The sequence below is a fragment of the Xiphophorus hellerii genome, chromosome 13 (assembly GCF_003331165.1).
Source record: "Xiphophorus hellerii strain 12219 chromosome 13, Xiphophorus_hellerii-4.1, whole genome shotgun sequence".
In the NCBI taxonomy this organism is placed as follows: domain Eukaryota; kingdom Metazoa; phylum Chordata; class Actinopteri; order Cyprinodontiformes; family Poeciliidae; genus Xiphophorus; species Xiphophorus hellerii.
Window position 1 is genome coordinate 28,151,090 of NC_045684.1, and position 15,676 is coordinate 28,166,765.

Genomic DNA, 15,676 nt, shown 5'->3' on the forward strand with positions numbered 1-15,676 from the left:
TCACCTTGTTACCTTTGACCTTTTGTCCGTGACGCATGACGCAGCTGCCTCCCGCTCAGTCAGTGAGACTGCGCAGTAGCTTACTGCGGAGCTCAACGTGGAGGAGGAAGGAAGGAAAAGTAAGGAAAAACTGTTCTTATCTATCGATTCAGTATTTTATCATACAGACATTAGGCTGTTGTTGTTGTCCTATTAGCTAGCTGTTAGCTAACGAGTTTGGTAGCAAAGCAAGATAACTAAAAAGCTTCTTCCCTGTATCGCTAATGATAGCGGTCATTCTTCATTATTGCTGATGGGGCCACATCAACGATCCAAAACCGATCATCTCTCTATAATGAATATATGTCCGATTATCTAATTTCCTTTGCTGCATAATGTATATTAATTGCATTTATTCTGGCATTAGGTTAATGTATCTTGAAGGGGAATAGAATTTACAAAACTGCTTGAATTATAATGATTTATTTTTTTTAAACAAAAAGTTTTATTTTAATTTTTTTAATTAAATAACTAAATTTTGTCTTGTTAACTTAAAAAGTTCTTTGCAAAACAAACTTTTATTTGCACACATCAGAATTCTTTTGTTGCAATTTTCGGCCCTGCCCACGACGTCATGTGAGAAGCAAGCAAAACTTTGAATCACAAACAAAAACTTACAATAGCAAGAAAAGATTTATGACATGAGCAAATAAGTTTGTTCACAAATAATTTTTCTCACTTTGAGACATAAATCTCTGATTTTAATTTTTAAAAAAAATTTTTAAGCAAAACTTTTGTTTAAAAATTGTTTCAATTCAAAATGTATTGATCACAATTGTATTTTATTTAATTGAGGTTATTATTATATTTTTAATAGAATAATTGTGAAACATATTGAGCTCCACAGCAGAGGCCTCCTTTTCTCTGAAATTAATATTATGTTGTGCTAAGGACTGAAAAACATATTGGTTTAAACACAAAGGTAAATAATTGGTAGTGTGGTTAATACAGTGTTCTTATCATAATTCATTATGTTTTGCTTTTTTCAGTTCAAAGATGCCGCGTAAAGAAAGACGGCAGAAACAAAAAAGAAAAGAATTGATAGATGCAGCAAAAGGTAGTGGATTGTTGACCGACTGGGTCAGAACGAGTACTGCAGGTACGAACAAAAAAAAAAAAATGTTCTTTACATTATCAACATGTAACTTTTGGTAGTGAACAATATATTTAATATTACAGGGCATCTGTTGTGTTTTTCTTATGCTAAGATGTACTAAATTTAGGTGTAGAATAATGATTAGTTTGTTTCTTGCTCCCAGATGGACAGAAGGAAAGTGATAGATCAGAGGAGGAGACAAAAATGCAGTCAACAACACAGGAAGACAGGCAAGGAGAGGGACAACAGTCAGAAATAAACACTATGGATGAAAATGCAGAGCAACAAGTCAGAGAGAAGCCATTCATATTTTTAATGGACCTTCCACACCCAAATGACCCAGCACATGTCTTGCAGTTCAACATAAAATATGATGAAGCATTTATCCAAAATTGTGTAAACCAAGGACCATGCCAACCAGAGCTGTCATTTCCTAAAAATGAAGAAGGAAGGTCTTTTCAGAATAAATGGTATAAGAGTAACCCATGGCTGGAGTATTCTCCCAGTTTAAATTCCATGTTTTGTTTTAGCTGTCGTGTTTTTTTGAATGAAGAAAAGCACATGTTCCGCAAATCATGGAAGACAATAGGATTAAACAGATGGAACAAAGCATTACAGAAAATTAAAGAGCACAGTGGATCAGAGTCCCATATGTGTGCTATGGTAAAGTGGAACACTTTTCAGAAAAAATCCCTGGAGGCAGTTTTGGAAACAGGTAACCTTCAATCACAAGCTGCAAAAGACAATATTTATATTTTTAATAGTGTAATTCTGTAAAGACAAAATATGTAAATCGGAGCTAAACCATCAGCTCTGATTTACATATTTTGCTAAATTGCGGGTTTGAATATTGCAATACTTTCCTATAACAAAATAGACCTGCAGAAAGAAATTACTAATAAAATATCTAATATATGCATAGTGTTATGCTCCATATAGAGTTTTTCCTTAGCTTATATTGTATGTCTCACAATTTTGTAATTTATCATTTTTATTAAGCTCTGAAAGCTGTGTGGTTTTGTTAATAGTCTTTCCTAGAATGCGGTTAGATGTGCCCTTTTTTTTTTTTTGAGCACCTGCCCTTTCAGTGGTCTCTGCACGGGCCTGGTAAATAGTTTTCTGACAAGCACAGAGGCTCTATTCATGATTGTCCGTCTATTTGTATTTGCTCTCTTTGCAAGCCTTATACGTTAAGAAGCACAGACAGAGAGAGCAAGCTGGAAAGTATTCACAACGCTTCGCTTTTCCACTTTTTGTTGTGTTCCAGTTTTATTCCAGATTAAATTGTTTTCCCCACAAAATTACATGTGAAGACCCCGTTAGAATATAATGTGTTTTTTAGTTTGAGATTTTTGCAAACTGTTAAAAAAATAGTAAACCAAACCAAGAAATCACATTTAAATAAGTATTCACAGCCCTTGCAGTGACGCTTAAAATCGAGCTGTAATTTATTGACACCAGAATGGAAACCAGAAGTATGTCACTTTTATAAAAAATGTTTTTTAACATATGTGTTGACTCTATCGCTATGTCGTGGGACAGATAATCTGTGAACAAATCAAACTCATCTGCATTCAGGTGACGCATTCATTAGCGTTGTCAATCACCCCTCTATGTGCTGCTGCTCATCCCTTCTGCTCTGCAGCTAGCAAAGCCTGATTGGTTGGCACCATTGACATGTACATTATATTATATAAGCTAAATGATGGAAAATCAGTTCATATATTAGAAGGTTTTTAACCATTTTATTGGCGACGTACAGACAGGAGGAGCATGCTCTGGCAGCCAGTGCAGTTAGAGAGAGGTTGATCAATCCAAGGTGAGGCTCAGCTGCTGCTCTTCTGAGCATTTGAATGGGAAAATGCAAAAATTCAGCAATTTTGAAGAAAAAATAATCAAAATTGGTAAAGCTAAATGAAAAATAAATACTTCACAGTACAAAACACAGGATGGAAAGTTGTTTTCTACAGAACCAGACTGTCTCGCCTTTGTTGTTAATTCTTTATCCTTGGTATAAAACTCATGTGTTTCTCTGACTGGCAGCTTTTCATCCAGACCTGCTTCATTACTGATTGTCCTACAAGCTCTCTGTATTGTGCACAATATATGAATAAACCTGATTGAGTGATTTCACCTGAACAGTGCTTGCAAATAGTATTTTTTCCACGACAATGGAAATAGCAATATAAATGATCTTATCATTATATTATTCTTCCATATATATAAATAAAATTACCTTTACTATTTGTTGTATTTCTTCATATGGGAAGAATGAAGGGAAGAGGTGAAACATGGTGACAGTTCTAACAAATGTGTAAAAAAAACAACAACAACAACACAGCTTTTTTAAAAGCTACCTGCTGCACCTTTAAAGGTTTGAGACTTGATTCAAGTATTATTAGCGTTTTGCCTCTCATGTAATCACTAGAGAAACTAAGTCGAGCACTCATAACATTTTTTATGAAGTGTGCTGTTGGTCCTCTTCATGACAACAGCAAGTGTCTTCAGTCAGAGGTTTGGTCTGAGTTGCTGTAATACAGGCAGCAACATTTCATTTCCCTCTGGGACTTGAATTGAATTTGAATGAAGGTTCTTGCAGTCGGTCCATAACTGCTATATTATTTTTTTGAATCTGTTTCTCCTTTTTAGCGTCATACACACCCCCACACGCATCCTAACACAGTGTGTGTAAGACTGTTGGTCTCTGAATGAAAATGTCAATTAATTAAGGGTGTCAATCAAACCCCATCAATCTGTAGAACATAATCAGCCTCGTCCTTGGACGCTGCGTGGGCAGAATGGTTTATGACGGTTTGACCTCCGAGCTGGATGTGTGACAAGGCATGGCACCAGAAATACCGGAGTTATTCAGGAAGGTGTAATGTTTTCGCAATTCAACATTTCGCTGAGAGCTTAGCAGAGCAAATAGAGATATCCCTGTGCCATCCCGAAATGACAAGTACTTCTCCTCTCCACCGTGAAGTTAATCCACTTCTCTCGGCCTACTGGCTCCTGCGCGACTCACAACAACACGTCCTGATCACCGACGCAGGTTCTGGCTGCTGCCACTTTAAAATGTGGGAGAAAATCCGTTTTAATTCATCAAGTGGATTACGTAAGCTGAATAGAAAGCTCTTCAGAGACAGTGTTTGTTAGGGGATATTTCCAGAAGTCCTGGACTGATAATGTGAAAAAGAAAACTTGAAGAAGCTGAGCAGATTTCTGTGTTCATCACAGAGCTGAACGAACCGTTAGGACAGTTAGTTTGCTTTACTTAGGGAGGTGTGAATGTGTCACCAAACAAACAAAAAAAAAAATCAAACCCTGGTCTGTCTACAAACCTCGACTGGGTTAGGTTGAACTGAATTCTGGCGTGGCTTGAATGCATATGTGAACGCCAAGCGGACCGGAGACCGCTCCAAATGCAGGAAGTGGACTATATTCCAGGGCATTCTGGGTAAAAAAACCAAACAAAGCAAACACGCAACTGTACCGTGAGAAATGACTTGTGGTTTTTACCAAAGGTAACCTAGAAATCTGCCACTCCATTCTTGTTTTTGTTTGGCAAAGAAGGAACTTGCGCTCTGCGTCTTCTTCAGATGTTTTTGTTACGTTTCCTTCAGTGGTTCTTGGTGCAGCGCCACCACAGGCGAGGAGGGGGACAGGTTTTTCAAAGGGTTTGTTTGAAAGCGAACCACAGAAGCTGGGAATGTAACAAATGCTTACATTTTGCTCAACTGAGTCTAGGGGAATATCAGGTGTGAAAACAGCCTTAGATTCCTGGTTACTGTTCTGCAACTTAGTGGGCAGTACTTCTTCTCTACCACAAAGTTCATAAATCAGGTCCTGTCAATCAGAGATGGGGAGGTTGCACGAAAAATAAGGTCCTGTACTATTGATTCAGTAATGGCTTTATATCTGGCTGTAAACTTGCAATTCTTTTGTGTGAGACAGAACAGACTCGATGCTCTGTCTGCCACGTTGCTTTGCTTTGCTTCATTCAGAAAACCTGTCGATGAAGATGGATATTTATGTGGCATATTACTTAGGTTTCTTGATTATAGCATATTACATATAGTTTTTAATATGTACCAAAATGAGCCTGGACCAACAAGTTAGTAAAACATGAAAAGCTTAAGAATACTGGACTTTATAACTTCTTCCTTTTTCTGAATATAGAGAACAATCAGAAAGTCACATTACATTCCTCATTTAAAGATCTCCAGTCAACAAGAAGCTAACTTACTTCACATCTGGTTGATGCTAATGCAGTAATACACTAGCATCTACAGCTTGTTGTAGCATAGATGCTAACATCAACCGTTGATATTAGCAGACAACTTTTCTGGAGGAGTTTTCAGGTGGCAGATGAAATTATAGATGAGTTTTATGCCAGAGTGGCTGCAGTTTGATTTTCTCCTTGACTGAAGGTTTTGTGCCCAGAAGTCGCTACAGCCGGTGTGACAGAAACAGGCATGCTCTACCGGCGCCGCGGGCGACGGTACCGGAGTCCCTATCTCTGCTCTTTGATTCACAGTATTTTAATTACAGCTGCTACCTTTTGAAATATATTTAAACAGCCTGGGGGGGAAATATTTATTTGCATAAAGACTCATAAATAAACATTAACATATGAGCATACCTGAATACCTGAAGTGAAATTATATATGTTCAAATGATATCAAGTATCAATTTGTGCATTTCTGTTGTTTATCTTCAACTCATAATTTTCTCCTTTCTCCTCGGCACATGGTGTGACCTTAAAAAAACCCGTGGAAACTTTCTGTATTTCTCCACCTCCTTGCTCTCTAAAGACTACAGCACGTCAGGACATTTGTTTGGGTTTCTCTGGTGATTAAATTGGTGATATAAAGTCTCTGCCAATGAACTGTTGGCTCCCTGTGACTTCTGTACCATCTGATTCTCTCTTTTTTGGAGCTTAAGTGCTCAGTCGCCTGAAATCCACAACATGCCCCTGGACATCGTCCCCTCCCTTCACTCAGAGCCACGGAGGAGCGTCGGGCCCAGAGTCCTGCTTATGGTTATGACTTGCCAATGTTCTCTGGCTTCTCAGCACACAGTTTCAACCTGTGATAAAACCCAAATTAAAAATCCAAATGGAAGGTAAATGTAGTCAAATGTCTAAACTAAACATTCATTTTAGCCTTAATGAGATAGAAACGTGGAATATTTGGACTCAACTGCCCGTAAAATAGATGTGACAAGCTTGACAAGCGCGTTGCCGTGTGATGACTTCCCTCCCCAGAACCTCTCCGGGCCTTTTAAATATTCACAAGTGCTTTAGTTAAGAGAGGAATCCATGTGAAAACCATAGCAAAGCTGCTAATTGACTTTAGATCCTCACTGTTTCCATGGCGGCAGCATGTAACGTGAATCGGTCACTGGTATAAGAGGCAGTGCTCTGTTTCAGGAATAATTTGTATTGTTATATCCATGAAACAACCATTAGTAAACTTCTGACTCAGATTATATGTCTTTTAGAATTTATATTAGAACTTATGCTGATATTTTTCAAGCCTTAAACTTTTTCACATAATAAATCTCATTGTATTTTATTGGAATTCTATGTGATAAACCAACAGAGTGGGGAATCATTGTACATATTGTTTTTAGGACAATTTATTGCTTACAGATGACATATGCTGTAAATACAGATAAAATTAGCTAAATTCAAACAATTTTTATTTCTAGAAAGTTAGAAATAAAGTTAGTTGAACAAAAAAAATATCATTCAAGTCAGAAATGTACTAATTTGGGTTTGATTGCACTAAAAACTAGATGCTTGTTTTTAGTGCTTGTTTATTTTTGCGGTGTGGTTTTGAAGTGGTCTAGTCAATGTCTGCGTTTCAACCTGATGGGTATGCTGCGCACAGACCCCCAAGTAAGACGTTTGCTAAACTAAAACTTGCGACACAAAAAAAGCAACAACAGCAGAATCCATACGGTAGTGAGCGCTTATTTTCACAGCACTATATGAATATAACGTCAGCCTGTAGTTTTGACCCTGCAGTGGAGAAAATCCACAACAAATACAAGCTACAAATGATCTGATCCTGAGGAGGTGAAGGAGAATACAAAAGCAGATCCTGTTGGGTGGGGATGAGGGGGAACCGGCAGCCTGTGTTCCTGTTGAGCTCATATTGTTTATACACAACAGGGTAATAAATCAGAAATCAGACGTCGCGCAGCAAGTCCCCTCCATCAGTAGACGTTTCTACATGGGCAACTTTATATTGCTGGGGGAGCCAAGCATGGAGCAGAGCTGGGAGTCTCATGATGGGATGGCAGTGCCGCGGTTACGAGATGACTGATAGGATGAGCTCCCCTGAGTTCTCCAGGTTCCAGCTCAGTGGGCGGGGCGGGCCGCCCGGCGTAGGCTGGCGGTGGCAGCAACGTTCTTCACCCCAGAGTTAAGACACATCTCAAAACTCAGACTGAGCTTCCTCCCAAATAAACCCACAGCCCCCTGTGCCCCCCCCCAAAAAAAACAACAACAAATGAATAACTGGGAGGGAAACGTGGGAGGCGAAACATCCAGCAAAAAACAGAAACACAAACACATCAGAGCGAGCCGGAGGATCAAACCAAGGCCGTTTGATCGGTCACAAAGTTGCAGAAAATCCTCTAATAAGCTTAGCGAGCCAACCCAGCGGAGGCTTGGTGTTGAACGAGCTCATCGTGGGACAAAGGCCACTGAACTGTAAAACAGCACCAGAGCAATTTGGGTGATTATTTCCACCGGTTGCCACCAGTGGATACTGGCGTGTGAGGAGTGAGATCATTTCAGCTAGTGACTGTTCTTTAAGGCGCAATGTGACACACTGACTCATGCCTTCATCCCAAAACATAAAACCCCAACAACTACGTCCAACACACTCTCCTTCCGCTCACTGAAAGGCCACTGAAGCTGTTTGTGGCTAATTTACTTAGTAGGAAATCACCCTTCTGAAGCCACGGCAACAGCCTTCAAAAGCCTCCCTGTTGTCCTCCTCCTGGTCTTCAGGACCGCAAAATGCTGTTTGAATGAACCAAACACACAAATCATCTTTTTTGGGGGGTGTATAGACCGACCCCTCTGTGGGCATGTGAACGAGCAGCAGCAGCAGCAGCTTACATGTGAAGGATGATGAGATGTTGAACCTGATCAGACAGTTGAGTGTGTGCTGGACTCAATTTGTTCATGCCCACCTACTGCCCCCTACAGCATCCACGTGGAATTTTTTTGCAATGACATCATGTTAGAGAAATTTGGTTTTGTTTTTGCACATTTTTGGAGTTTTACAAATGTTGTGTTACACAAACTACAGATGTTTGAAGAAGTGTTAATACCCTCTAAGGTTTTCACATAACTACAAATCTCTATGTATTTTATTGGAGTTCTATGTGACAGACTGACAGAGTGGGTAATATAAGGTAAGGTAAGGTCATTTTATATATATAGCACATTTTCCGGCAATTCAAAGTGCTTTACATGAATTAAAAGGAAATACAACAAAAACAACAAGCCAAAGGAAAGAGCAAAAGATGAAAAAGTATAAAACTACATGTTAGTTCCCAATTTTTAAGAATAAGTAATCCATAATTTATGAACTAGTATCTGGATTCTTGTTCTGATCATGTCGGTCTAAGGTAGTGAGGTGAGTTCCTCTGGATTCCTAGTTTGTTCTAATTCCTGAAAGAGTCGGTCCTGTGGAGTGAAGCATATAAACTAAATGTACATATTTTGTATGATTTAGTTCTTACAGATGACATGTTGTAAATTGGCTTTACACGGATAAACTGAATTAAATAAAAAAATAATTTTTATTTTTATGAATAAAAATCAAAAAATAATGCCATCCATTAATATTCAAATTGTTCACCTAGACAACCATAAACCAAATGAATCCTAGGCAAAAATTCAAACTGGAAGACTCTAGTCATCTCACCGTCTCAGCCAAACATGTCGTCATGCTCCTCGATTCCAACCTATCGGTGATGATCTCCTCCTCCAGGCATCAAGCGTCGCTCCCTTGATAAGCTCAAGCTGTTCATCTGCTTCCGCTCGTTGGCTGAGCTTCAACCTTCCTCCACCTTCGGCTCGTGGCTTCTTCAATATCCATTCAGTCTTCGGCATCCTCTCCACCACCGGTGTCCGGGCCCAAGGGGGGGAAGACATCTCTAATCTTCATACACAGCGGCTCATTCTCTCTGACAGCGGTTGCCAGCACAACGTCTTCCTCTTGGGGCCAAGCACCAAAGACTTTGTCAACTAAACTTTCTAATCTCTCTCTCTCTCTCTCTGTCTCTACCATCACCTGGTGAGTAAAATAATTAGTCCATGTGTCATTCAGACAATTTCAAGGTGAGACATGGTGGTGGCAGCATCATGCTGTGGTGATGCTTTTTGTTGTAAATCTAAAAGTGATCAAGCAGTGCAGTGAAGCCCAATTCATTCATCAAATCAGAGTGCATTTACACCAGCCCTGTTCAGTCGGCTTTAATCTTTCATCCAACCCCAGTTTGTTTTCCTATAAAGTCCAGTTTGGTTTTAGAATGTGTGAAGGTGTAATAGAACCAAAGAATCAAACCCTGGTTTCAGTTCTAATCAATATGTAAACGCCAAGCAGACCGAGACCGCTCCAGAAACAGGAAGTGGTCTCCAGCACACGGCGTTCATCCATACATCCATTATCAGAACAGGCTTACACACTGGACAGGTCACCCGTTTGTTGCCGAGCAACACAGAGACAAACAAGACAAATAATCATACACACGTGACCCCCCCCCCCCCCACACACACACACCTAAGGACAACTGAAGGAGATTAATTAACCTTGCAGTCAGGTTTTTGGACTGCGGGAGGAAACTGGAGTACCCAGACCAGAACAGGGAGAACCTTCTTTCTGCAGGGCAACAGTGCTACTAGCTACAGCCCTTGCGCAGGGCATTCTGGGTAAATACAGCTCATGGTCTTTAGCTAAAGACAAAAGAGAAACTCTACTACCACTGGAATCCGATGCCACTCCATCTTTGTGAGGATGGAAGTTGCTGTCACCGTCTTCTTCAGAGGTTTTTGTGTGGTTTCTTTCACTGGTTCTTGGTGCAACGCCACCACAGGCGAGAAGGGGAACAGGTTGCTCAAAGGGTTTGGTCTGTTTTTCACAGTGCAGTTTGAAAGAGAACCACAGGAGCTGAAGATGGAACAAATGTTGTCACTTTGGTCCCAAATCGAACCGAGTCTACCGGACTATATGGTGTGAAAACAGTCTTATTTGACAAACGACCTTCATCAAAACGCATACTCTGTTTCATTGAATCGGTCTGTAAATCCCAGCCTGGAGGCAGGTTGCTTCAATCCATTTAACCGACCATGCGTCTTCGCTTTATAGAACTCTGCATCTCGTAAGACGTATCTAAATAGATGGCCCCATGCTTGAAATTGAATCCTTTCCCCTGCTGCAAATCTTTAGGTTATAACCGCAGTTGATACATTTCACCATAAAGCAGCAGAACATCCCTGCAGAGAACACCTCTGATTTTAATCACACAGCATTGCTTTATGAGGAATGTTTATCTAAGTGCAATACACCAACACTTACGCGATAAGCCACTCATCGCCTCGGAGAGGCAGAGGATCGCCCCAGGCGTTCCCAGATAGTCAGGCTGTGAAATGACCTAGGCGTTTCCTCAATCTCAATCTGATCAAGATGGCTCCCATTCCCACAAGAAGCTGGGCTGACACGGGGAGAATAAAATTCACAATAAAAATGGAGTGTGGGGGCTTCAGCTGGAATGGGGATTTTTGTCTTGATTTGCTTTGGGCCACCTGAGTCAGCGTTTGTCACAGCGCATTTAGTCACGGACTCGCTTGAATTTATCTTGCCCGGTAATCTAATTTAAATGCGACGGGAGGAGAACGAGGGCCCTGCGGTGCGCCTACCGTCGTGGCCCAAGTGCCAAAAAAATGAAATAAAAAATAAATAAATAATTTTATTTTTTTTTAAAGTTGATATTCAGACCCAGCAGAAAGGGGACACAGAGAGGACACGGGTATTAATATTTCATGAGGTCAGGCAGTTTTCTTTGTGTAATCAAAGGCGCTCTTCATTTGATGCAGCCTCGTGGAAAAACTCCGGCGTCTTTGCATCTTAAGTAGTGTGTGAGTCTAACATGCCGCTGTGCTCTGGGAGTCGATGATGATCCCCGGTACAAAGCGAGACGCCCTTGGACAGTCAGGGGGCTTCAGAGGCCCTCCGAGGTAGAGACTTAACGAGTGGATGGATTACTCATTCACATAATTCATTTATCTATTGATCAAACAATAACAGACGAGGATTCGTGGAGTTTAGACCTGAAAGTGAGGCGGGCGGAGGTTTGCAACACTCCAATCGTTCCAGCAACGATTCATCCTGAGCGGCTGATTGAAACATTCTGAATGTCAAATGGAGTTTCTTATCTGGAAAACTTTCTCCCAGCAGGTTGATGGATGATATTTCTGCTCTCTGGGAGCATAACTGCCCTGCATATTAGTCCCATGTCCCGAGGAAAAGGGGCGGAAAGGAGGTCAGGTAGTTTATTTAGCCCATTGCCGGTAATGCAACAGTATTACATTCCATTTGCATTCCAATTTATGTACAAATCCACTGCCTGTTCAATGGGCCTTAGTGAGATAGATGCACAGGTTTATAGTAAACAGGGGACATCATTATGCAAATGAGAGGAATATTACTCGGAGGAGTCATAAAAACATCTGCGATGTGTGCGGTGGGTGGTGGAGTCTTGAGAAAGCAAGGTACCAAACTGTTCATTGCCTTCCATAAATGTCATTATAGGCAGATTAGACGGAGCAGCGCAGCGGGGTTAGCGGAGCGGCGCCTGGCAGACAGAGACCGCCGGTGCTGGAGTCCGCTGCATGGCGGCGGCTGCATGCGCTGAAGTTGTACACGGCTTTTAATAACCAGATTTACTAAGCGCCAAGTGTCTATAATTGGTTTTAAATGTGCGTTAATTGGCATTTGTAGAGATGGAAATCGAGTGATGTGTCGAAAAGTGATGTTGGTAAAGGAGGGGAGACCGCAGCTCCGGGGCTAAAAATAGGAAGAATAGCTTACGATTCACAATTAGGGCACCGATATATTGGTGCCGAGTTCTTTAATTTTGGGAGATCAGTAACTTGTGTGTGAAGTCGATCTTATCCACTGATCTTATCTAACGCAGCAAAGGTCTAAAAATCAGCCACTGTCCTCTTCTGCTCTCCTACTACAGAGGTTTGACTGACAGACAGGCCACCAGATCATGTCTGCATGTTCACAGTTAATAATAGCCATTCCATTGTTGACAACTCAGTAACTTTCTTGCTACATTTCGCAACATTTCGGACAAGTAAACATCAGAAATCGCATTTTAGCCAAAATTGGAATCAGCAGCTCAGGCTTTTTAATGATCGGTAATCGGCAATCAGCCAGAAAACTGCAGTCACTCTGGTCACAACGTGTACATCGGTGTGGACAGAAAATTGGAGATAGAAAAAAAGGGAGCAGTAAATTTCTGTCAAAAAAAAGTCAGACATTTTGAGATGAATCTCAGAAAATTCCTACCAAAAAAGTGTTGGAAATTTTCTGAGATTTCCTTATTTTGGCGTTAATGTCCTCCTTCTTCTTTCATTTTTCTGCCAGTACGCCGTTGTAGAGTGTGAGCGGTGCCGCAGTGCTCTGGTTTGTTCTTGGAGAGGAACGAGTCCATAAAGACTCATAGTTAAATCCCACAGCTGGAATTAACGACGGAAGCTCAAGCAGCTGTTGACTCAAAGTTCGAGCCCCGATGGAGCTCCAACACACACACACGCATCTCTGACAGGAAGTCAATCTGCACCAAATAGCATGTAATAATTCAACCTGGATGAGAACACTATACATATGACCTTCTTAAGCCTTTTAGCATCCTACAGTGCCACAGTTCATGAAATTATTTCCCATTACTGCTGCTGTTCTCTGGGTCTCATTTAAAGCTCTGAGGCTCAGTGGTTCTATTTACCTAAATATAAATCTGTTTGTTTCTGTTTCCTGTCCTCACATCACTACACCAGTCGATTGGCAGCGATTGTAGGAGACTTCCTGACAGGGTAACTGAGACATGTGAGTTCATTGGAGTCACACCTGTGGATGTATCTGATGGTCTGGAACTCATTTCTTTAATATCATGGGAAAGTCAGCAGAAATCAGCCCAGATACCAGGACGAGCATCAGGAGCCGATTCTTCCGTTGGATGTACGTTCATTCGTGTTCAACTGGTCAAACGATTATACCAGTGGTGGGCCGTCAGGGCCTGCAAGGCCTTCTCTGCTGGCCTAAAAATATCTGAATCACAGACTGATGTTAATTATATTTTGTCCATGAATACGTATTAAATAATTCCAAATGGTCTGTCCACTTCCTGTCATTGCTAGCCCCCTGGTTGCGCTGCTTCCAGACGTGTATTTTCATATTTAAGCATTTAACCAATCACATTTCAGCCGCTATTTGTTGCCAAGGTCAAAGAAATCTGCCTGGAGGCCTTCACAATCAGTTCTGCAGCATAAAATAAATGTCGATCAAACTGTTGCTTCAACCAATCAGATTTGGAGTTAGCGACCCCAAGGCCCTCTAGCAGGCGTACGGAAACGTCAGCGTATTCACACGCTCTGATTGGCTAGTCAAAGAGTGTACTAGCCAGAGCTAGCAAACTGCATCTGTAGCACAAGCAAAGATATTGTTGTGTTGATTTAATAGCTGGTTTTCAACCCACAATGGGTGAAGGAGGAGAAGAAATGGATTTGGTTGGAGATTTACTGTCAAAGCCATTTTCAAGACGGACTTTTCAAGAAAAGCTGGACATTGTTAAGCAAGGTCAGGCAACTCCGGAGCTAGCAAGCCTGTCACAACCGGGAAAAGGATTTGTCCGCCACTTTCAGTCTACTAACTACAAGCGGTACTCCTGGCTCACAGGCTCCAAGGAACGCTGCAAATTATATTGCTGGGAGTGCTTGTTATTTGCTACTGATCTCCTTGACTTCCTTCAGCAGAAAAATCTGAATGAGAGCATGAGGCAGCTATACACATTTGTGTGTTTGGCGGTGACCATCCCCGTGTCTACTGCTTCTGTTGAACGGACATTCTCAGCCCTTAAGCGAATTAAAACTTATGCCAGAAATACGACAGGGCAGGCTGGACTTTCAGCATTAGCTTCGACGGCGATAGAAAAGGACTTCTTCATGGAACTGAAACGCACGGATAATCTGCACAACAGAGTAATTGAAATCTTCTTGAGGAAAGAAAGGAGGATGGATTTTGTGTACAAATAATCAGGATTTTTGGTGAGTAAAATGTTGCTATATTCCTAAATAATATTGCAATTTTATCAAGTTATTTTTGATGCTTTTTTTATGTGTGTCGCAGCTGTAGAAGTTTTATAGCCATAAAATAGTTATTGAGGGTTGGATTGATTCAGACGGAGCACTACTGAAGGCCTCGGTGTGAAATGCACGGCCTGCCACTGGATTATACCAAGTATAGACATGATGGGAATGCCCAACCATCATGGCGCTCAGGGAGAAGACGGGTTCTGGCCCAAAATCTGTAAATCGAACCCAGAACAAAAAACAAATACCTCAGGAAGACGCTGCTGAAGCTGGTAAGACAGATTCACCATCCACCGTGATCCTGTATCGACATGGACTGGAAGGTCAGTCAGTGAGCAGGAAGGCATGACTTCAAAAGAAACAAAAAAGCCTGATTGCATTTTTCAGATACACACAGGGACAAAGATCTTCATTTCAGGAGACATGTCCAGTGTTCTGATGAAACTAAAGTTGAACTGTTTGGATATTATGACTGTTGTTACGTTTGGAGAAAGTATGGTGGAGGCAGTAGCATGTTGCTGCAGGAGGAACCGGTGCGCTCCACAACATAAACATCATCATGAGGAAAAGAACATTATGTAGAAATACTGAAGCAACATCTGAAGCCAGGAAGTTAAAGCTCACGTCCAAATGTGTCTTCAGATGAGGAATAATAATTCAAACTGCAAGAGAAGTTTGATCTGGTTTAACTTCAGATAGTGTAAAAAAAAAAAGTGTGTACATGTCATTTTATTCAGTGTATAAAATGGTTTCAACTGCAAATCATTCTCCTTCCACTTCACTGAGGGCATCATAAAAAATTCCAATAAAACCCTTCTCAGTGTATTGCTGTAACATGACAAAAATGTGAACAAATTTAAAGGATTGAACACATTTAATAACTGAGTTTTTTGTTTTTTTTTCAAACTACCATGTCACTGTTTCTCCTGGGGTTCATCTTTCTGGTCACAGCTGAAGTGGTTTCTATTAGTTACTATATTAGCTCACCGTGTTGGTGTCGTCTCCAGAGGCGGAGCAGAGGGGCCCCGAGGCCCTGCCGGCTCCTGTGTGATGGATGGCTCCCAGGGGCCGCCTCTGTCTGGTGATGGATGGACTGGCGTATGCTAATGGCCTATTGTTTTTAAGGCTTTCGCCTGTAGTAA

The 15,676-nt window shown here is 41.1% G+C and overlaps 1 long non-coding RNA gene across 1 annotated transcript; it reads left to right on the top strand.

Moving 5' to 3' along the window:
* Positions 1-1,047: 1,047 nt before the first annotated feature.
* LOC116730654 (uncharacterized) lies at positions 1,048-1,617 on the top strand. The gene is made up of 2 exons (XR_004341384.1): positions 1,048-1,138; positions 1,299-1,617. It is a non-coding gene; the product is annotated as an uncharacterized LOC116730654 (long non-coding RNA).
* Positions 1,618-15,676: the final 14,059 nt, after the last annotated feature.